Below are 24,638 nucleotides of genomic sequence, written 5' to 3'. Positions count from 1 at the left end.
TGCCAACACAGATGGACAGACAACATTCACACTCACATTCCCACACTAGGGGCATTTTAGTGTTGCCAATCAACCTATCTCCAGGTGCATGTCTTTGGAAGTGAGAGGAAGCCGGAGTACCCGAAGAACATGCAAACTCAACACAGAAAGACCACGAGCCAGGGGATTGAACCCAGGACCTTTTTATTGTGCGGCACAAGGCACTAACTAACCTTTGTTTCACCGTGCTGCCCACCCATTTTCAATCTCACTTATTATTATTTCTTTTACCTTTTGGCACATTTTTACAACAAACACGGGTATGGTGGAGCTTTTGTTCTCATACACCCTACTCTTTAGTGTTTTTTAAAGAAAATGTATGCCGAAATATTTCCGCCAAACTAACAAGTCTGTTTGCCTACGTATCATTTCGTGGAAGCAACAGTCCAAACAAATAATCTCATGGTTAAGTGTCTCAGTCTGTACATTTTTCTTTACACATCTGCTCGTAGCAAAATAAAAAGGTGGCGTCGCTTGGCTCTCCCCGTAATCGCCGTCTTCACCAGCATGAGTAAAAGTGAAGTTAAATGTTCATTTATTAATTTTCTTCATCATGACAGTAAACCTTTGTTTATTGCTGTAAATTGTTTCTGGGCCTTAACGTGGTAATTTAATCTCTGTTAAATATAGGAATTATTCATCATTAATAGAATATTTTCAAAGCTAGAGAATAAAAAAACATGTTTAGGACCTTCTAAATACGGGTTTTAACTTTACGAGAGCCCTTTAGCTATGAAATTACACCCATTTAGTCACCTTTACAATCGATTAATCCAATATAGCAATGCTGCCTGAGGTTGAGCCAATCAGTGCCTCAACAATGTGCTCTGATTGGCTTGGTCTCATCTAGTAGCCAATACTACTGTTATATTAATATTATTCAGCCTTTTTTTAGGCTTTAAAACGTATACAAGTTTGAAGCACATGATGTGGTGAGGGACAACTATAAGACGTATTTTGCACTGTTTTCTGCATTTACAATTATAATTAATAACTGATATTTAAAGTGTATGGTTTTAATATTTTTGGGTGTCTGGAAATGGATTGTAATGATTTGCATTATTTCCTATGAGGAAAATGGATTCGGTTTTCAAACGAGTGTGTCCTTGTCTGACCTTCTGGAATGGATTACTAACAAAAACCAAGGTACCACTGTAAAGGTCATCAATGTGAACAGCAGCGGAAACGGACCCCAGCACCGGCTCCCCCCAATGTTCACATTGATGACCCATGACTGCTGCGCCAGGTCCACTACTAACCACATTGTGAAGTATGCGGACGACACAACAGTAGTGGGCCTCATCTGTTACAACACAGGACTACAGGGAGAAGGTGAAACATCTGGTTGACTGGTGCAGAACCAACAACCTGGTCCTGAATGTCAGTCCTGAATGTCGACAAGACCGAGGAGATCATCGTCGACTTCAGGAGGCACCAGTCCAGCAACACTCCACTCTTTATCAACTACACAGCAGTGGAGATCGTAAGCAGCACCAAGTTCCTGGGGGTGCAGATAACTGACAATATGACCTGGTCCCTACACACTGGAGCTCTTGTAAAAAGAGCTCAGCAGTCCTATCCAGGAAATCGCAAAAAGCCGCTGCCTGACCAGGGCTCAGAAAATCTGTAGAGACTCCTCCCGCCCCCGCCAAGGACTGTTTTCACTGCTGGACTCCGTAACAGAACCTACAGGATCTGTAACAGCCTCGTCCCTCAGGCCATAAGACTCTTGAACGCATCATAATAATCCCCTCAATTCCCCCCAAAAACGGATTAACTCGCTGGAATATAAAGACAATACAACATACATCCATAAACGTGGATGCATATGCAAAAGTGCAATATATATATCTGTAAAGTAGTCTATTTATTTATATCTGCACCTTATTGCTCTTTTATCCTGCACTACAACAAGCTAATGCAACAAAATGTTGTTCTTATCTGTACTGTAAAGTTAACATTTTAATGACAATAAAAGGAAGTCTGAGTCTCTAAGTCTAAATGAAGACATTCCCTTAAATCTCTTTAAAGCCAGATATTGGGTTTGGTTGGTCAGAGAAACATCTGCAGGAGCTCACTCTTTACACATGTGACCACCTCTGCTCAGTCAGCTTGTGGTCATGGATAGCTAACAGTGTGTGGTGAATCAAAATAACTTCCTTGGCAAGGCATTTGACAGGCAGTGATCAGTTCAAATGAGGTGAATAAAATGAGCAGTCGCTTCTCGGTGGCGCGATGCTGTGTGGTGAAGATGAATTATGTAGCTAATAGGTTGTTCAAGACTGAGCCTCATCATCCGTCACGGGGAGAGGATCAAAAGCAAGTGAACCTGCGCTTAAGGTAATTATCCTTGACCACTTGGCCTCTCTCCATCCTCTCTGTCAATGCATCGCTGAGCACAACAAAGACAAACTTACACAGGTAATTACTTCCCCACATCTTCACCTGTCTCTTTTTCCCTTTTTTCTTCGACTGCAACTTCCCCCGAGTCTGTTCTCAATCACTATTTTTCTTCCTCTCCCCTCCGTTACCCCTTTCTGCCTTCTAATTTTCTCCCTGACCCACCTATCCCTCCCCATCTTTAGGATCTATCGCCCCCTTCCCTGCCTGCCCCAGATGGAATGATTCAGCCTGTGTTTTCCGCTATCTGTAGTCCACTGACCTCGCGGAAAGGTAGGGCAGCCCTTTAACAATGGATGTGCTGTTCTGACAGAGCGCAGACAGAACGGCATCGAGACCACTGCAGACAGGGGCTATGAAGTTCACCTCCTCGCAAGAGGAGGGGGGAGACATGCATACATTTAGCATTTATAGTTTTCAAACTGGCATTGTTCTGCTTCTATCATGTTGCTCTACAAAAAGAGTCTTTGTGCAGACATTACATAAACGCTGCATATGTGTGTTCATACCACAGGAAACCAACAACTTTGGAATAATGGTACTTCTGTTCAAATATTCAAAGGATGCTAAGTCAGAGAAGCATCAGTTTCCAGCAACGACGCCAAAAGATGCCGTCAGGGGAGGCTTATATTAAAATTGATAGGTGGGAAAGAAGACACCTCTGCGAAACGCCCTGCATTGTACATTGTTAAATAAACAGAAAACAAAGTTACTTTTGTATGCGGGTCATATGAAACAGTGAGTTTGACTTTAACAGTGGACATCTTCAATTTAATTTATGTTGTCCGAAATAATGAAGATATTTATATGACTTACGATAAAAAAAGTATTTACTCAAATATAAAACAACCCTTCATTTTCAAGACCATTAAAGACCATTGTAGGCAACTATTGTTATTATAAATTGATGGACTTTTTGAGCAGGTTGACAGTTGTTTGCTGACTTTGCTTCATTGACCATTGTTATCTTATAATTAGCATCAAACGCCTACGTTGTTTGCTAACTAAGGTCAGTTTTACCACATCACTAGTATGCGTGAGTGACAGGATGAAAAGCACAGCCTGATTTGGGGAGAAGTCATTTGACGCCACCAGTTGGTTTGGATTTATAACTAAAAAGATCCTGAACATAAGACAACATGATCACCTAAACTTTGTCAATGTAGCATTTACATAACAGCCTCCAATGACTTTCTGGGTTTTGTGAGTTTTTTATTCTCAGGAGCAATAGCAATAGCCATGAATGTTAACTATATGCTGAAATGACAGATTCTGTAAAAATCTATGGTGCTGTTTATGCTTTTTCTGCAACTAAGCTGTACAGTACATGCCAAGCACCTCTAATTTCCCCCTATTTTGTGTTTTGAGTTATCCTGCCAATTTCTGAGTGTTTGCCCTCATTCTTACACCACAGCTGTTTATTTGTGATTGTTACTATTTTAAATGGACCGCACTGTTGCGTTATGCAAGCCTTTAAAGGAAAACTTTGGGTGGAAAACTTTATGTAATCATCTAAACAATCAACAACTGCACCACACACAAGAGGAACTTTTCGGCTTCCCAACTTGCATCTTGGTCGGGGAGCCCTGTGCTGGCTGGCTTGCTTGGCACCACGTTCATGCTGAGAGGGCTTGAAGGTTTAATTTTCACAAACCACAGATGATAGTTTAGACTGCTGATTCTGGCAACAGCAGACAATGGTCTTTGTTTTTGAAAGAAAGAAGCATGACTCCGTTATTCGTATAACCGCCCCGAGGACACCAAACAAAACCTGCACCTGATTTTTGTTTATATAATCATTTTACGCCTCAAGGCCTCAAGGCAGTATATTATGTTAGTGTGTGTACGACTGTATTTCTTATGCTGGAAGTGATCTGGGAGTATTTTACAATATGTCATTTTGTAAAAGAAGGTGAAAACTGAAGTTCTGCAGAAATAGTTGGACATTATGGGTGACATACTACATGAGTACTTGCTGTTTGGCTGCTAAGAGCAGAGTTATGATTAGTCAGCATAATACATACAGTGTTTGGTCATATTTGTCTGCTTTGAAAGGGCACTATACTTTAAGCATTGGGTCGGTGAACAGCGCTTATTAGTTATCATTTTGTCAAATTGATGTCCTTAGTTTATCACAGCTGTTCGTAGGGTGCTGATAGAAGTTGGTCGAATAATGCTTATTTGGATTCAAAATCACATATTTAAGCTAAGTCATTTTTTTGCAAAAAATTACCAAATTTAGTGTACATTGAGTAAGTTGCAACAATAGTTTAGTTTGACATGCTGCCCAAAATAGGTGCTGTATGTGTGTGTGGATAGTTTGTTTTGTATTACTTTGATAGTTCAAGTTTCTTTGATTTACTTCGATTTTTGGGGCGCTGTTTTGCACATGTAAGGTATTGTCAATGAAAACACCACGCACACAAAACTGTAAGTCTGCCTTCAGACACAAAAAACCCACGGTGGTTCTGAAGTATTTTCAGTCAAATCCCCCCCAAGGGGACACCTTTTACAAGCCGGACATTTGGGAGCAACTCACTCTAAGGAAGCTGTCACACCTTACTTAACTAAAGTCCTTTGCTTTAGTTTTTCTCAAAGAGTGGGTCAAGACCCTTTGGGGGTGGAGTAAGGTGTCAGGGGGTCGTTTTTGTTATTTGAGTTTACGCTCGAGTATTCATGTTAGAACGATACACAAGCCTGCAGCTCAATAGCAGCAGTACTCAGTAGAAGTAGTAAGTACGCAGCGACATGTGTACAGAGCTAACAGGGGCAAACTGATGGAGAAATTTGTGACAAGAATGAAGAAAGAAAAAGGAGTCATCATCAGCAGCATGTATATGGAATATAACTCGCACAGCGTGTGGACGGGTAAATAAATAAATAGCAAGTTCTCAACAGTATTTAAAGGGGAACATTATCACCAGACCTATGTAAGCGTCAATATATACCTTGATGTTGCAGAAAAAAGACCATATATTTTTTTAACCGATTTCTGAACTCTAAATTTTGGCGAATTAAACGCCTTTCTCTTATTCGCTCTCAGAGCGTGACGTCACATCGGGAAGCAATCCGCCATTTTCTCACTTTCGTCGGTGTGTTGTCGGAGGGTGTAACAACACGAACAGGGACGGATTCAAGTTGCACCAGTGGCCCAAAGATGCGAAAGTGGCAAGAAATTGGACGAAATTTGTTCAAAATACGAGGGTGTGAGGAAAGCCGACGAAATGGTCAGTCGTTTGTTCCGCACACTTTACCGACGAAAGCTATGCTACGACAGAGATGGCAAGAATGTGTGGATATCCTGCGACACTCAAAGCAGATGTATTTCCAACAATAAAGACCCTAGCTTCCCTGGCCTGCTGACATCAACTCCAAAACTGGACAGATCAGCTTTCAGGAAAAGAGAGCGGATGAGGGTATGTCTACAGAATATATTAATTGATGAAAACTTTATTCATTACTCGCGGTTTTACGTAAATTATTATACGGTACATAAACTGTGTTTACCAATAATTTAGCTTAAAAACATTTATTTTTTCAATCATTCGAGTACATTCGGGTAGTCTTGTGTAATGCAGTATTTTGTGTCTATTTAGGTATGGTTAACCTGAGTGCTGAAATCGTGGAAAAATATATGTTCTTAGCGCGCCTGAAATGGGCTGTCTGCACTCTCAAAGTGCATGTTGTTGCCAAATGTATTTCAAATGCTGTAAATCTAGTTCATAGTTGTTAGTTTCCTTTAATGCCAAACAAACACATACCAATCGTTGGTTAGAAGGCGATCGCCGAATTCGTTTTCTCCCGTGTCGCTGGCTGTCGTGTCGTTTTCGTCGGTTTCGCTTGCATACGGTTCAAACCGATATGGCTCAATAGCTTCAGTTTCTTCTTCAATTTCGTTTTCGCTACCTGCCTCCACACTACAACCATCCGTTTCAATACATGCGTAATCTATGGAATCGCTTAAGCCGCTGAAATCCGAGTCTGAATCCGAGCTAATGTCGCTATAATTTGCTGTTCTATCCGCCATGTTTGTTTGTATTGGCATCACTGTGTGACGTCACAGGAAAATGGACGGGTGTATATAACGATGGTTAAAATCAGGCACTTTGAAGCTTTTTTTAGGGATATTGCGTGATGGGTAAAATTTTGAAAAAAACTTTGAAAAATAAAATAAGCCACTGGGAACTGATTTTTAATGGTTTTAACCCTTCTGAAATTGTGATAATGTTCCCCTTTAAGATTACGGAAAGGTCACAGAAAAAATTCTGTCCCCAACAAAGGTCATGGCAGAAAATCATTGAGAAGCACTGGTTTAAAGCATGAGCATGCTGACAAGAATAGCCATTCAAACAAATTGTCTCGGTGATGGTGGCCAACACAACTGTTTACAAGACTGTTGTGTAACACACCGTAGATATAGTGTGACAGTGTTATTGAAAGCAGCTTTACAGGGCTGACTCAAAGACAAGGAGCCAAAATTACTTATGTGAGACAACCAAGCTAAGCTCCGTCAGTGTGGACACAATTAAATGTATTTTTAAACAACTATTTCAGTCCTGGCTTTTGTACAAGGACTTTCACACACATTTCTAAGCAGACAGGCAAATGCAACAAAGATGTCTAAAAGGAAGAAGGGATATTGATGCCTTGAGTGAGTTATGTTCAGTGTACTGCAACTTTAGCTGTAGCCAACCGGAATGTATTACGTGCAATGAGGTAGCTTAACACATTTACAGCCAATGGCAATGACAACTTGGTGATGATCAAAAATGTTTATTTTAGTTTTGTAAAAGTAATCCTTAAAAGATTTGAACTTGGCAAGGGTGGGCATGCTTTCTAGGCTTGTGCTTGCATGTTTAAACATTACAAGTTGTATTCAAAAACGGCGGACAAGCAAAAGATCACAATGTGCTAAAGCCACACACCTGGCCCTGGTAGTTTTATAAGGGGTGTAAACCTGGACACGCATCCTGTTTCCTCAGAGTGCCGACGACTACAGTAGCAAATCACCTGAAGGCCTGCCGAAAGAATGCATGCAAGTTATCTGTGCGACCCATGTTACTGTTTGTTTATAAGTACAGTGGTTATGTTTATCACCACACAAACCTAGTTCAAGGCCTGCAACCTATGCAAACACTTGTTTTTATGACCAACTGGCTTGCAAGGGAACTGATGTATTTTCTAACACTTTCCTAAATCCTTACAGGTCCCATATTATACTAGTTTTCTACTGTTTTGAATTATATAGATTTCAGAGATCCCACTGTTCAATAGTGTAATGGAAGAGTGTTGGCCAATATATATCCTTTATCCTGGGATTTGGACAGTTCATGTTGAGTAGCACAAGAACACTGACGCTAGCCAGTCTGTCTGCCAATGCCAACTTCATGAGAGCGCAATCCAACTCTATCACCTCAGCACCATGTCCAATAAAATTGGCAGCAGCACTTTCTTCACATTGTCATGTCGTTGGAGGGGATCGGAAGATTTGTTTTGGATGTAAGATGGAAGGAAAATTAGACACTTTCCCTGTTCAAAGTTGGGTGAGATGCAGGGTTGCAGGGCAGGGGAAGAAACGTCAGCTAAAAAGGAAGCGGTTGGTGAGAGGATGTGAGGAGAAATGAGGATGTGTCACACGGTGGAGAACAAACATAAAGTGTGTAGACAGTGTCTAAATAGTTGTAAATAGTTTAATGTATGCACAATCCTAATCTTTGATAGCTAAAACAGCAACAGGAATGCTTTAGTTTACCTTGTCAAACCCCTTCAAAGTTCTTCGAACTTGATGGATCTATTGTATGATTAGGGTCAGAAAATTATGGATTTCAAAACACTTCTGACAACAAATAGTGGAGGTGAAACTCCAAAATGTACATGTTCGATGTCAGCTAAATTGTCAACCTGCCTTGTCTGAGATTTTAGGGAATTATTGCACATTAGCAAGAGCCTAACTGACCTAATGATAACATGACTAAATTGTTTTTCAGACTTTGTCATTATGTTGAGTTAGAAATTATTATACAGCAATAATTACTTCTGTATAAAAAGAAGGCTGTCTGAGGAGCCTGACTCAAAATTGATGCAGATATTGTCTTCTGGTAACATGGATTTATCTTTATTTATTCAGCTGTTTTCCAGCATGTATACCTGGTGATCCAACATCCAACACACACCAACTGCTGATGCAGCCATGATGTCATCCTCAAAACATGACAAACATGCCCAACCCTGCTGCCTCTACCTTTTTTTTAACTTTTCCATTCCCACATTTGTTCATTATAGTGATTCAACTGATTTGGTGTTGAACCTACAAACATATTTTATGACCTTGACTGGTCTCTATTAAGATGCTGTGGTTTGTTGTTGTTGTTTTTTACACTTTTTTTATGTCAATGTTGTTCCTTGTCCCCGGGGGCAGACACAAAAGAACCCCCTTCCTCTGTGAAAGAGTAAAAGGGGTCAGGCTGAATCAGGTGATGACAGGACTAAGCCTCTACCTCTCTGAAGTGTCAAAAGTGGGTATTTGCTAAAAAAAACAAAAAAAACAGACACAGGACAAAGAAAGGAGAATGCAAACAAATGCAGACATGACATATACAAAAAACAGCTTCAGTATGAATCGTCTTGTAATTCCCATTTATATATTTTTTTCTTAATACGTATGTGTACAATCCTAAATCAGTGCCACTCAGTCTTTTCTCCTAATACCACTTTCTTTTTTAAAATTTATAGTGAGTCACGGTGACACAAGGTGTGTCCAATCTGTCTCAGACGCTCTACAGCCGGCACTAGTGAGTCAACTATCAATTGAACCTTTCAACCTGAGACATTATTGCACAACATATTTTCAAGAATGCTGGAACACAGATACAGTATATGCTGAGCCACGGTAAAAAACATAAAAAAATGCTTCAATGCCTCAGGAGGAGGCAGGCAGTGACGTCATGGAGAAATAGGAAGTATTGAACTACTGCATGTGTGTGGTAGGCATATATATGTAAAAACATGACAACCACAGCTCTCGGCGGTGAGATAATAAAAGGGCACAGGGTGCACGGATTGGAGCAAAATAGTTGACATTCAATAGCTGACATCTGACTGACGTAAAGGCCTCCCATGCTGTAAACAGACAGCTTCACCCGACACACCGCCCGCAGACCTGGACAGTGTTGAGAAAGCAGCCAGCCACCTTGTGTTTGTACAATAAGCTACAACTACGGTATGTGCTAATGTTAGCAACTTGCTGACTGGAAACCTCATTTAATTATACTTTGGCCTATATATAAACTAAGTGAGCTCAATTCTGAATACAAAAGACAACCACGGCTGTCTCGTTCAAAAAGTAAATGAAGAATGAAATTACTATTCTAAATATGATGTACTTACTGTGTAAACCCCATTGTGCCAGGAAAAGCTTTCTAATGTTGTGTACTCTTGAAATGAATGGATTTTTCCTCAACAAGATATTTTGGTTTTCTGCTGATGCAAACACCCCCAAAAAAAGAATGTTTGCTCTTTGGTGGCCGAGAAGCGAAATGGACTGAACATCTCTAATCTAAATGAAGCCCAAGCAGGACGGTGCATGGTATTCAGCAAAGTGGAGGTCATGGGAGAACAAACACACCGTAACTGGACTGTTGTCTGTGCCTGTGCACTGGAACCTATCACAGTAGCATAGACAAAGCAGACGGCATGTATACAATAGGAGGCCATGGGCCAAATCCCGCCTTTCTGTAGGGCAGAGAAGAACTACGGTCCCACTGGCTAATGTGTTAATAATGTGTGGCGGTCAACGAGTGGGTTGTTCTTTTGGCCTGACTGCGCTATAAAGCTGCTGAAGAGTTGCAGGAACATTATGTTCTCACAACGGGGGCAACCACACACATCGCAGTCATGCGCACTTGCACATACTACTACCCCACAAATAAACGTAACGTGATGACAAGTAGTAGGAAGAAATACTGACCTACATTGAGGAGGTAAACAAACAGCCATGTATGAGCTAAACAGTGTTTTAATACACTCTTTTTCTTTATTTGCTTGCATTTTTTTGCAGCCAGGGAGGGCTACTTTGTGAAGTGATGATTCAGTTTCCCCTATTCCAGACATTTGATCCAAAACCCTGTTAAGACTTTCTTGGCAAGAAAAATAGGTTGAAGAAAACTTTGCTTAACTTCCAGCAGTTTTCAGGCATATAGTGCAAAGTGGCATGATCAACACTATGGATCTTATCTACTGAAGAGGCGATCTATCGAATGCCCTGAGATTTTCTACTAAAAGTGTGCGTGTAATTAAAACACAAGGAAAGTTGATAGCACAGGCAAAGCTGATTTAATTAGCTTGTGCACAGAGGGTGGCGATGAAGAACACAATCAATTTAGCGTCGCTGTCTTCATGAATATGCAGAATATATGCTGATCATCAGAACACTCACAATACTGGGAGGAGAAAATGCAAATATTATCATTTAGCACACACAGTGTGATTTATCTAGACTAAAAGTGTTCATCCGGAGCTGTTTTGCGTCTTTATTTAGAACGTCTGAAATGTACGTGCGAACTGGCAGTTGCACAGAAATGGCCATGAGAAAGGAGGTGATCACGCTGCAGCTGCGTCCTACGTATGCTTGTCAATATACATAAAATATTTCATATTACTCATTAGACACATGGCCTTTTCAGCAATATAATTTTATAATTTTATAGCTGCTGGATGACTTATAGGGGAACAGCACTTTTTTGGAAATTTTGCCTATCATACACAATCCTGATGTAAGAGAAGAACTCACGTTTTTCTTTTTTTATGCATTTTAAGTTGTAAAATACAGCAAGAACAAGATGGCTAACAATGCAACTAATTGGGGTACTCTATGGCCCCATTTACACTGCACACCAAATCAGATTTTTTTTTTGCCCTCAAATGACACACATCGGATATTTTTTGCAAGTCTAAACGCTCCAAAGTGCTTCAAATCTGATCTTTCCGCATCAGATTTGGGCCACATCAGGAGGTAGTCCGAATTTTTGTGGAATCACTAGTCAATAGGGCGCAAATATTAGGCTGTATGCTATACGTAAAGATACATATTATAAACTTAACTTAAAACCGAAGAAATAGTGATTGTTGAAGGACCAGAATTGACGTGTACGCTGTCCTGTATTTGCTTACATGTCACGTACATTGCCTAAGTTATTTTCCATTAGTGAGTTGAAAAAGTTAACGTAGATCCACGCTGATGTTGTTTCTCCAGTATATAACAGCCATAAAACGATTAGAATCCTCCAAATTATATTACACTATATATAACCATTCATACATTATAGTATACTTTATTTATTTTTACATAAAAAACACATTTTTAAGGTGTGGTGACTTCTATTTTATTTTGTAGTAGTCATAATGACTTTCTTGTTCATTTACGGATTTCGGTAAATTTCCTTTATGTTCACATTATCGAAGTGTGCATGCATTCAACTTAGCCTCAGAGATGCGAGACAGACGCCCAAAAAACATTACCGTATTTTTCGGAGTATAAGTCGCACCGGAGTATAAGTCGCACCTGCCGAAAATGCATAATAAAGAAGGAAAAAAACATATGTAAGTCGCACTGGAGTATAAGTCGCATTTTTTGGGGAAATTTATTTGATAAAACCCAACACCAAGAATAGACATTTGAAAGGCAATTTAAAATAAATAAAGAATAGTGAACAACAGGGTGAGTAAGTGAAGGTTATATGACGCATAAATAACCAACTGAGAACGTGCCTGGTATGTTAACGTAACATATTATGGTAAGAGTCATTCAAATAACTATAACATATAGAACATGCTATACGTTTACCAAACAATCTGTCCCTCCTAATCGCTAAATCCCATGAAATCGTATACGTCTAGTCTCTTACGTGAATGAGCTAAATAATATTATTTTGATATTTTACGGTAATGTGTTAATAACTTCACACATAAGTCGCTCCTGAATATAAGTCGCACCCCCGGCCAAGCTATGAAAAAATCTGCGACTTATAGTCCGAAAAATACGGTAGTTTGCGGCCACCTTTTTTTAATCAAATCAAACTTTATTTATAAAACGTTTTTCATACATAAAAGAAATGCAACGCAAAGTGCTTTACAAAGTTAAAAACAATACCCCGATGACCCAGATCCCGCATTATCACATACGCACACACGGACACAGATACCAAACACAAACACACACACACACATATGCAACTATATGAACAAATTAATGCAAAGCTGAGTACAGAGGAGACATGTGCGTAAACACTATCACGGGAGCCATCTGCACCAGGAGGTCATCAGACCATGGCCACCAGGACGCTGACACAAAGCGCATAACTAATAAGATAAAGTAAAATACAAAAAAAATTGCAGTTCCTTTTCAAGAGGCTGGTCCGTCCATCCATCCATCCATTTTTTACCGCTTGTCCCTCTCGGGGTCACGGGGGTGGCTGGAGCCTATCCCAGCTGCATTCGGGCGGAAGGCAGAGTACACCCTGGAGAAGTCGCCACCTCATCGCAGAGCCTTTAAGAGTCTGGTAAATAACCAATTCATTTGATGTGTTTTGGTGTCTGCTGGCATTTTTTTCATACATATGAAAAGAACTTCTGGCAATATGCATTTTCTTGCATCTGGAACATTCCAATGCACGCTCGCAGTTACTGCCAGCATCTACCATGAGCGCACCTTCAGCTCGCTAAAAAGGTGGGTTACATTGCAGATGGACGTAGAACTGCTTATAAAATGCTCAGAAAAAATTGTACATGTCTTCTGCATGTTTCAAAACATCGCATTAGGCCACAGGTAGGAGCAATGTGACATGAATGTGCAGTCTACACCAGTTATCAATTGTAAATGCAGACTAGATCTGACCGGTCTAAGTCTATGAGCATGAACTGATAAAGCTTACTCGGATGAGAGGTGAAACGTCTTCTAAGACAAACCAAACAGTCCACTAGCGATCGATTGAATGCCGTGAGATGACACTCAATTTTGTAGTTTCCTGTTTAGCGTGTGGTAATTGAATCTTAGTAGATCAGGCCCTTGGCCCTGCGATGAGGTGGCGACTTGTCCAGGGTGTACCCCGCCTTCCGCCCGATTGTAGCTGAGATAGGCTCCAGCGCCCCACGCGACCCCAAAGGGAATAAGCGGTAGAAAATGGATGGATGGATAGATCAGGCCCTATCCTATGTGGCTTATTTTGTACGCATTTAGATTAATATTTTCTCTTAGCTCGGCAACGGTTTCAAGGATTTGGGTCCAGATATTTATTACACATTTTCTGGTAGCCTTTTTCTAGCTCCTGGCATTTTGAATATTCATAAATGCAGCAGATGAGTAGCCAGGGGCGTTTATTTACTCAACTGTTGACAGTACCAGGCATTCATTAGAGAAAGGGTTTAGTTGTACACATCCTTGTGAAAGGAGGGAGCTAGACACACTGATGTCCATTGATGCATTGTGCAACCATCCATTCTGAGGTCCATGGAAAAGTGTTACTTCCTTGTTACAAAAAGAATTACATGTGTAACTACCTCATTAGCAGCTGTGTATCATTGACGCTTGGAGACAATAAATAATGCAGATGGATGTGGAACAAATTGTTCATTACTAAAGCTTCCACACCATCACTAGAAAAGTTAAATACAGTTAACTATAGCGTGTACCACTTGTTATTTTTTTCTGAGGAGGCATTAAATTACGACAAGATGTTTATTATAAAGTAATATAACAACAGGTTGTCAATTGAGAGTATTCCAATAGCTAAATTGGTGGTTAAAAAGTTTTTTTTGTGCTTTTTTTAAAATATTGGAGTGAGAGAGAAATACAAATACAATCATTCTATAATAAGCATTCTATCTTAAAATATGCACCCGCAGTGAACCCAAATGCATTAATCACATAAGCATATGAGAATGCAGTACTGACTAATTTTTGCTGGAATTACTACCGCACAGTGAGACTCTGGGGTACATTTGAGAGGGAAACCCGGATTCTAAGCGGTACCTCAGACGCTAGTATTGCTCCATGACTCACCACGGTCTAAAGTACTGGATGGAGACTTAGACTTAGAATGGAGTGAATGAGGGGGAAATAAGTCTGCGGGGCGGAAGAGGCGACCGGGGACAGGTTGAAACACTGCAATGGGTATGCGAGAGGACAAAAGTTTCCATCTGTGTGCATACGTGTGTGCACTTGTATGCATGTGTGTCTGGGAAGAAGGCAGCCTGGCTGGTATGACCTCGCAAACAAATTACTGTGTGCGTGTTATGAGAGTTTGCAAGGGTGTTAAGGTGATGTCTTGAAACGAGGCAAAGAGGCTGGGGGAGGTGAGAACGCTCGGCCTGTTCTGCGTGTCGCACTGGTGATGGGGATGGTCGCGGTTCACTCAGGCCTGCAGCTCTCCTGTGGAGAGTGACCTCATCGCCTGGCCCCTGGCATTGTGGCTGCAGCACAAAGCCATGCAGGGGACGGAGAGAAAAGGACTACACATAAATGTGGGGGGAGGGACTGGATGCGAGCGTGGACGTAGACGCGTGAATGAAGCTGCATGACTGAGGGAGGTAGAATGACAGCAAGAGAAAGGCGCATGGCGAGACTTCTTGAAAAAAAAAAAGGGTGGAAAAGAAGACCACCGGGCTTTCAGTAAGAACACACAAAGACTCAACGAGGCAATCGGTATTTTGACAAGAAATACAAACAAGACTTAACAACACAAAACCTGCTAAATTGTTTATGCAGTGAAATGACGCTATTGGCCGGATATAAAATACAAATCATAGAGGCTGTTAAACATTCTACTCCTGAAGACATGATAGACAAACCAGCTCCTTCCAACAATAGGAAAATGCACACACTAAATTGACAAGGAAATTTACTACAAAGGTAAATTTTGAATGAATGATGTTCTTTTTTTAATCTAAAACAATGACTGAGGTTATGCATAATCTATGTGTGGCAAAAACACCCCCTAGAGCGGGGGTCGGCAACGCGCGGCTCTTTAGCACCGCCCTAGCGGCTCCCTTGAGCTTTTTCAAAAATGTATGAAAATGGATAAAGATGACGAAAAAAATATATTTTCTGTTTTAATATGGTTTCTGTAGGAGGACAAACATGACACAAACCTTCCTAATTGTTAGAAATCCCACTTTTTACATTAAACATGCTTCACCTAATGAGAGTTTTTGCGCGCCGTTTTGTCCTAATTTTGGAAGTCCTTGAACGCACCGTAGATTTTTTTTACATGCACAACTTTTCTTGATGCTGCCACAGAAAGACGTGTTTTATGCCACTCCTTCTTTGTCTCTATTTGTCCATCAAACGTTTTATGCTGTGCGTGAATCCACAAAGGTGAGCTTTGTTGATGTTATTGACTTGTGTGGAGTGCGAATCAGACATATTTGGTCACTGGCTAATTGATGCTAACGTGCTTTTTATGCTAGCTGTATGTACATAATGCATCATTATGCCTTGTATTTTAGGTATATTTGAGGTAATTTTATTTGTAGTTTCCTTTAACTTGAACACACACATCTTTACCTTTGGCCATTCTGAGCCAGTAATTTCCAGGAGTTATCACACCCTCTGAAAAGCCTCCGTTTTAGTAATGTTTTCCAATGTTGCAAAAATGTGTAGAATAAATATTACATTTCAACATTTCTGTCAACGAAGATTTGCTTCAGCCTGCGACACATACTCATTTTGATAGTAGGCTAATATAGCTAATATAGACACTTATGTCATGTGTTGCCTTCATCATAACACCTATATAAGGCTTCAGATTTTTTGCGGCTCCAGACAGATTTTTTTTTTTTTTTTGGTCCAATATGGCTCTTTCAACATTTTGGGTTGCTAACCCCTGTCCTAGAGGTTGCTACATGGTGACAACACACAGTGATCCAGCTGTGTGTTAAATCTACAATATAAAACACAGAAACACAAGACTGATGAATTTAAAAGTTACCCGATTCTGAAATTGGATATCGAGGCTGATCTGATATGTGATAATGGTAAAAGGGTTTATTTGATATATCGCTCTCGTCCTCCTCTTTGTTGTTTTGTCCTTTCACACCGTCCTTTTTAAATAAACTTCCGCTGTAACACAAGATAGAGCCGATCTGTCTCGGGTTTTTCCCCCTCTGCTACTGTTTGTTTGTCTTAGTTTTCTATCGCTTGATGATTTATTTATTGTTCTTGCCTTACACCTCCAATCACACACTCACTCCCGCACGCACACACACATTCACATGTACACGTACACACTCTGTGTGCCGGTGCACTGAAGATGTTCCCCGTCTGTCAGCAGGGGCTAGTGGAGAAGATGCAGAGGTCAGGGTTTCGGGGTGAGAGGTCAACTAATCAGTCACTTCATCAACTCATTACTCCGCTTGTTAATTAGAGGATTTAAGTGGACGGGATGAGGGAAGCACCTCCCCCTCGTGGTTCCTTTCCCTGTTGTTTTGCTTAGCCCATATAGTTAAATTGCATAGTGTTACTTGTTATACTGATAGTGGCAACTATAATATGCAAGGTTTGGAAATGGAAGAAAAACAAAACAGGGTTGAGTACGGTTATTGTTGTTTACCACATACAAGAAAATGGGCTTATAAATAAGAAAGTTAACAAACTACAAGTAATTTCTGAGAGGAGGCAGGATTAAATATATGCCTTTGCTATATTCTACATGCTTCTTTGCAAGTGTAACCATGTGATGTTATTTAATGTGACGGTTTTATGCATGTCTGAAATAAATTAAATCACTACCATTACCATGTAAGTGGGGCATCATTTTAAGGAGATGTGCATTTTGTTGGGTGAAGGGATTTAGGTTGATGAATACAAATAAAAGTGTGGTGGAAAGCAAGATGGCTTTTGCCTGCAAAGTTCTCAGTCCAGTAAGAAACAAAGTTGTTTTTCCACAGATTAAATTGACAATATCACCTGATAATAAAGTAATTTTGGTTGCAGTGCAGTTACAGTAAGGGAGTAAACGTAGTAGCCAATGTCAACTCAAACACCTGTCCCTGGCTTATCTACTGAGTTTGTGTGGGCATATAATTATGAGGTCAATATGCCGGCTAATAAGGGAGGAGGTTCGCCCAGCAGCAACATTGTGACCATCGGCTCAGTGACAAGGTCAAGTCATTGTCTCAACAATTGTTGATATTTTTAGTGTGTGCAAGTCTCAGTTGCGTTTATTGTTTTTATCAGCCACTTTTTCACACGTGCTTTATGATAGGTATTGGGCCACCAGTCATTTGGTTTCACCTCGATCACAAGTTTTTTCACCAAGAACCACCTCAGAAAAAACTTGGCTCCCCATGTACCACTGAAAATTTAAATACAGTAGCATAGCACATGTACGTATTCATTAAAAACAAGGCAGATGTTTTATTTGACAAGCAAATTTAATATTTTAGGCCACTGTAACATTACACACAGTTTGAAATGTCATTGTGTTTGAATATAGGAAAATAAAACAGTGTACATTAATCAATTGTTTCTTTGGCGTACCACTCGGTGGAGCCCGCGTACCACTAGTGGTACACATACCATAGTTTGAGAATTACTGATTTAGATTACTAATCCACACAAACATCACTGTTTAGTGGCTGTTTGTAACAATTACATGACCACCTACAGGGTGCAAACTTTCGAATGTACTGCAAGCATTTTGCAGTGGAGGGCACCTCTTTTCTTATATTTTTTTACATCAGTCCATCAGAAGTTTGACGGAAATGACCATGGGTCCTTGTAAAAGTTAAACCCCTCCCTTATAGGGCTGTTGTAACAAATGACAAGAGAGAAAGTGAGTAGGAGTAATAGCAGCAGAAGTGAGTGGACCGTATAGTCAACCTCCATCTGCTAATGTGCGTCAGGCCTTGACAGCTCTGGCACATCTTCACTAGCCAAAAAACTTCACACGTCATCGATGGCAAACCACGGAAGGAATCAGCAAGCAAAACTTCCTGCTTCAAAGCTAACCACAGTGCCGATTTGCACTGTCAGTGATGGACATTACTGTTGCCACTGATGAAATACTGCATGCATGTCTGAGACTAAACAGATTGGATAAATGAGACAACTTGTGGGGCCTGATCTCCTAAGATCCAAATAAGTGTTAAATATTGTGTGGAAAATATACAATAGTGTGTACTATTAGTGGGCGTGTTGCGGGCGATCTACTAAGACTAAAGTGGTGCAGGCTGCCATATTTAAATGAGGATTTTGCATATTATGTACCAGCTTTCACCATGGAGACACTAATTTCCCTCCACGCTCATGTTACCATACTTCCCAACCTGTGCTGTTTTGCAATATTGTTGAACATGTAGCACATATCTATAATCTGTACCACCCTTTCTGCAATATATAATTTCAATATAGAAAAGAGAACCTATTGAACAAGATGTTTTAGCCACAACATCGGCAATAACTGCAATTGTGCACTGGAATAACTCAAAAGGCAAAAAAATGCATGTTGCAAGAATTGTTTTCATGTATACGAGTTATATTGATAATATATCTCCTATTAGGGATGCACAATAATATCAGTAGAGGATAATTATTGACTGATAATGGCAATTATGACATCGATAATTCCGGTAAATGTAAAATCAACTGATAAAATATGTTGATAATAATAAAGGCTTATCATCTTTGTGTTTGTCGTTGGTATGTAATTTTTATTTCTGGCAGAATTATGTTCATTGTTGGAACGATCATGGAAGAGTAATTCTCCATCGTCTGTAATATTGCAGCGTTTACATCCCTCTGACTGCGGCAAGGCCATTTGTGTGTAACTGTGCCAGTTTACACGCACATTTCAGGAAAGCTAAATGCAAAACAGTGGCCACAGAACAGTTTTAGGCTTGATAAATCACAAAGCAAGTGCTTAATGATTATATTTCCAACTTCTCCTACCATTGTGGCCGTTCTGATAACGAGTTCTCCGTTTTGCTCACTATAAATCAACACGTTTCTGTTTCTTGGAGTTTAAAGTACCAAAACATTACAAACCAGCCACCAGTCAACCAGTATGGGAGGTAAACCAGACAAGAAAGTGGCGGACTGTAAAAGCCACTGAGACCGAGACGTCATAACCAACTTGCCACCATGTGTTTGTATGACAAATCCAGCAACAATTAAACTATTGTGTATTGAAGTGGCTAATGCTAGCAGTGAATAGCGCGACAGCAAACAGGACAGCCATTACATATCCCTGCATGCCAAGAAGGCTGGCCATATTGAGACCTGATGGTTTACGGTCCACTGCCACATTGTTTCCCTGTGTAACTGTAATCTGCTACATCAACCACCCAAGTGCATGTTTTTTCAGACTGTCCCGATCTATCACATGTTACAGTCCTCTGTGGGCTGCTTCAGAGGCACTGACGTGCAATCAGAGGCCTGCATGCCTGTGCCAAAAAAGAGCAATAAATTGTCAGCTGATGAAAGACTGGAAAAATTGTGTTTTGGGTTTTGTTCTTGCAGGCTTTAGCCAACAGGATAGCTCCGGTGTTTTCCTCTCCTAGGGGTATAATGGATTATCCCCGCCAATGAAACATGATTCCGGCTGGCAGTCTTGCCCGCCTGCAAGCCACCTTTAAGATTTTCTTTCCCAGCACCCCCCTCTTGCCTTGTGAGAGCCAGAAGCAGACATCACTGGATATCTGGGAAATATGAGGGGTGTGTGTAAAGGAAAACTGAATGGTAGGAAACTGGATTAAAACAGGGGGAATGGAGGCCAATCCCCCAACTATGAAGAGCTGTGTCTGTGTACTGCTACCCAAATCCATAATGCTGGCATCCAAATGGGTTACCATCGCAACCACCAACACAACACAGTATAACACAGATATATCAGGCTTCGTCGCTCACCTCCCCTGCCACATCTGTCCATGTCTAATCCTTCACCCCCGACCCCTCATGTGCTGTGGGACTACAGACATGAGACACTTCTTCAGCAGGCAACACTGGCACACAGTGGCCACCTGGCAAAAAACTGGAATATTTATTGTGAACTTCTCCATTAACAATAGAGTAAAAGAGTACTTGCACATATGGCCATTACATACAGCCATACAGTCAGAAACTAACCACAAGTAACAGTTACACTTGTCTGGGAAGACTTCTAACAATTAGTCTTTGGGAATTTTTGGCTCATCATCCAGGATATGTGAGGTCATTGATGGACAAGAGAGCCTGGCTCGCAATCTGTTTTAGTCAGGGTTCTCTCAAGTGTTTCCATACCAAACCCATCTAGTCATGCCTTTGTGGCCCTTTCTTTGGACATACTGGAAAGGAAAAGGATATACCCAAAATGTTTACCACAAGCTAAAAACATAGTGCATCCACAAAATAATTGTGAAACTAGGGCTGTCAAAGTCAACGCGATAATAATGAGTTAACTTTTCTTTAACGACACAATTTTTTAATGCGTGATTTAAGTGTGCATATCATGTGTGACCGTCTGCCCACACTGTAAGTGCGGGAAAATCTGATGGAACCCCATCCACAAGCGGGCAGCTGTATTGACACGCAGCATGCAGGCCATTACCTTGAACTCACGTCAGTCAGGCTCATGCAAGTGAGAGCAAGTGCAAACAGACAAATGGACCGTAAAAAGTTCAAGGATGGTGCTGAAAAGGCGAGAATTTAAAAAAAGTAAAGCATGGCACTCTGATGTGACCACAGGTGGAGTTATGGGAAACTTTCATTTCTAAAGTTTGGATATTTGGAAAATTTGTACCTAAACTCACGTTCAAAAAAACCTACAATGCCCTCATTTGGAAATTATATTGTAGTTGTTGTTGTTGTTGTAACTACATTATTTTAATAAAATAGGTTGGTCATGAACTAAAGTGGGCAACTCTGAGGCATCAAACTCCATAGCTGAAAATGAGTCTCACTCTGGCAGTGATGTGTTATTAAAAAAAGCTGCTTAAAAAAGCATACTGTTTAATAAACAAATATTTGCATAAAGCAAACAACTTGTACTGTACCTTGTTAGTAAGTTAGTAGTAATAGTATTACATTTTTAAAATTATCTGTCTAAGGTACACTTGTTAAAGATAAAACATTTTGACCTATATGCAATTAATTCTGATTTATCAATGGCAATGCCAATAAATAATAAGCTAAAGGGGACCTATGATGATTTTCCTCTTTTATGACTGTTAAACAATACAACATAAAAACAAATGTTGGTCTTTAAGATATATTTTTAAACACATTGAGGCGTGGATGGTTTTATTTTGCAATGTAAAGGGAACACCTGCCACACAAAAACTGTTTTCAGACAGACTCAGAAAGCAGGTAATGTGACCGTGGAGAAAAAAGTATGCAAAATTTACACGAAAGCATATCCAATTAATATTATGTAGGCCACAAGGAAGTGTGTTTATATATATATACATTATATACACATATTTATATATACATATACATATATACCTGTATATATATATATATATATATATATATATATATATATATATATATATATATATATATATATATATATATATATATATATATATATATATATATATATACTGTATTTGTGTGTGTGTATATATATATACTGTATGCATATATATATATATATATATACTCAGTGGCCTTGTGGTTAGAGTGTCCGCCCTGAGATCGGTAGGTCGTGAGCTCGATGTGGAGGAGCAACGGCGTTACTTTGAGCTCGGATGACAGAGCTTCTCACCCTATCTCTAAGGATGAGCCCCGCCATCCGACGGAGGAAACTTATTTGGGCTGCTTGTACCCGTGATCTTGTCCTTTCGGTCATAACCTAGAGCTCATGACTACAGGTGAGGATGGGAACGTAGATCGACAGGTAAAATGAGAGCTTTGCCTTCCGGATCAGCTCCTTCTTTACCACAACGAATCGATACAGTGTCCGCATTACTGCAGACATCGCACCAATCCGCCTGTCGAGCTCACGATCCACTCTTCCCTCACTTGTGAAAAAGACTCCGAGGTATTTGAATTCCTCCACTTAGGGCAATATCTCTTCCTCAACCCGGTGATGATACACCCTTTTCCGGGGGAGAACCATAGACTCGGACTTGTAGATGCTGATTCTCATCCCAGTCGCTTCACACTCGGCTACAAACCTATCCAGTGAGAGCTGAAGATCCTGGCCTGATGAAGCCATCAGGATCACATCATCTGCAAAAAGCAGAGACCTAAGCAGAGACCAAAGACCAAACCGGATCTTCTCAAGGCCCTGACTGCGCCTAGAAATTGTGTCCATAAAAGTTATGAACAGAATCGGTTACAAAGGGCAGCCCTGGCGGAGTCCAACTCTCACTGAAAACGGGTCTGACTTACTGCCGGCAATACGGACCAAGCTCTGACACCGATCATACAGGGAGCTGACCGCCACAAACAGACAATTCAATACCCCATACTCTCTGAGCACTCCCCACAGAACTTCCAGAGGGACACGGTCGAATGCCTTCTCCACTGGTTGGGGAAACTCCCATGCACCCTCAAGGACACTGCTGAGAGTATAGAGCTCGTCCACAGTTCCACGACCATGACAAAAACCACATTGCTCCTCCTGAATCCGAGGTTCGACTATCCGACGTAGCCTCCTCTCCAGTACACCTGAATAGACCATACAAGTAAGGCTCAGGAGTGTGATCCCACGATAAATGGAACACATCCTCTGGTTCCCTTTCTTAAAGAGAGGAACCACGACCCCGGTCTGCCAATCCAGAGGTACCACCCCCGATGTCCACGCAATGTTGCAGAGTCTTGTCAACCAAGACAGCCCCACAGTATCTAGAGCCTTAAGGAACTCCGGGGCATTGCCACAGAGGAGCTTAAAATCCAACGTGCAGGCTTTGAGCCGGGGGGGCTCGTTGCTTCTCACTGCATGCAACGCCAGAGTGGAAGAGAGTCCAGCCCTTCTCAAAAGCCCTTGTTGTGCGTTGAAGTGAGTCCGACTATATCTAGCCGGAACTTCTCCACCTCGCGCACCAGCTCAGGCGCCTTCTCCCCCAGCGAGGTGACATTCCATGTCCCAAGAGCTAGCTTATGTAGCGGAGGATCAAACTTCCAAGTGCCCTGCCTTCAGCTTCCGCCCAGCTCACACTGCACCCGACCTATATGCCCCCTCCTAAGAGTGGTGAGCCCATTGGAGGGGGGACCCACATTGCCTCTCCGGGCTGTGCCCAGCCGGACCCAATGGGCAGAGGCCCGGCCACCAGGCGCTCGCTATGGAGCCCCACCTTCGGCCTGGCTCCACAGGGGGGCCCCGGTGACCCACGTCCGGGCGAGGGAAATCTGAGTCTTCGTTTTTTCTTCTTCATAGATGTCTTCAAGCTGCTCTTTGTCACCTAGGACCTGTTTGTCTTGGGAGACCCTACCAGGGGCATAGAAGCCCCCGGACAAGGTCTATTCAGGTGTACTGGAGAGAAGGCTACGCCAGATAGTCGAACCTCGGATTCAGGAGGAGTAGTGTGGGCCACCTCTATACTCTCGGCAGGGTCCTTGAGGGTGCATGGGAGTTTGCCCAACCAGTCTACATGTGCTTTGTGGACCTAGAGAAGGCCTTCACTCGACCGTGTCCCTCGAGATATCCTGTGGGGAATGCTCAGAAAGTATGGGGTATGGGTCTGATTGTGACACTCCGCTCCCTGTATGATTGGTGTCAGAGCTTGGTCCGCATTGCCGGCAGTAAGTCGAACCCATTTTCAGTGAGGGTTGGACTGCGCCAGGCACAGTCAGGGTGTTGAAGGGATCCGGTTTGGTGGCTGCAGGATTAGTCCTCTGCTTTTTGTAGATGATGTGGTTCTGATGGCTTTATCAGGCCAGGATGTTCAGCTCTCACTGGATAGGTTTGTAGCTGAGTGTGAAGCAACTGTGATGAGAATCAACACCTTCAAGTCCGAGACCATAGTTCTCGCCCGGAAAAGGGTGGAGTGCCATCTCCGGGTTGGGGCGGAGACATTTCTCCAAGTGGAGGAGTTCAAGTACCTCGGAGTCTTGTTCACGAGTGAGGCAAGAATGGATTGTGAGATCAACAGGTGGATTGGTGCGGCGTCTGCTGTAATGCGAACACTGTATCGATCCTTTGGGATAAAGAAGGAGCTGAGCCGTAAGGCAAAGCTCTCAATTCACCTGTAGATCTATGTTCCCATCCTCACCTATGGTC

General features: G+C 41.4%; 1 protein-coding gene across 2 annotated transcripts in view; it reads right to left on the bottom strand.

Annotated features, from left to right (window-relative positions):
* prkar1b (protein kinase, cAMP-dependent, regulatory, type I, beta) overlaps positions 1-24,638 on the bottom strand; it is a 104,701-nt gene that overhangs the window by 55,492 nt on the left and 24,571 nt on the right. The window lies entirely within an intron of this gene.

The sequence above is a fragment of the Nerophis lumbriciformis genome, linkage group LG22 (genome assembly GCF_033978685.3).
Source record: "Nerophis lumbriciformis linkage group LG22, RoL_Nlum_v2.1, whole genome shotgun sequence".
Classification (NCBI taxonomy): Eukaryota; Metazoa; Chordata; class Actinopteri; order Syngnathiformes; family Syngnathidae; genus Nerophis; species Nerophis lumbriciformis.
The sequence above is the reverse complement of the archived record's forward strand: the minus strand, read 5'-3'. Positions and strand labels throughout refer to the sequence as shown.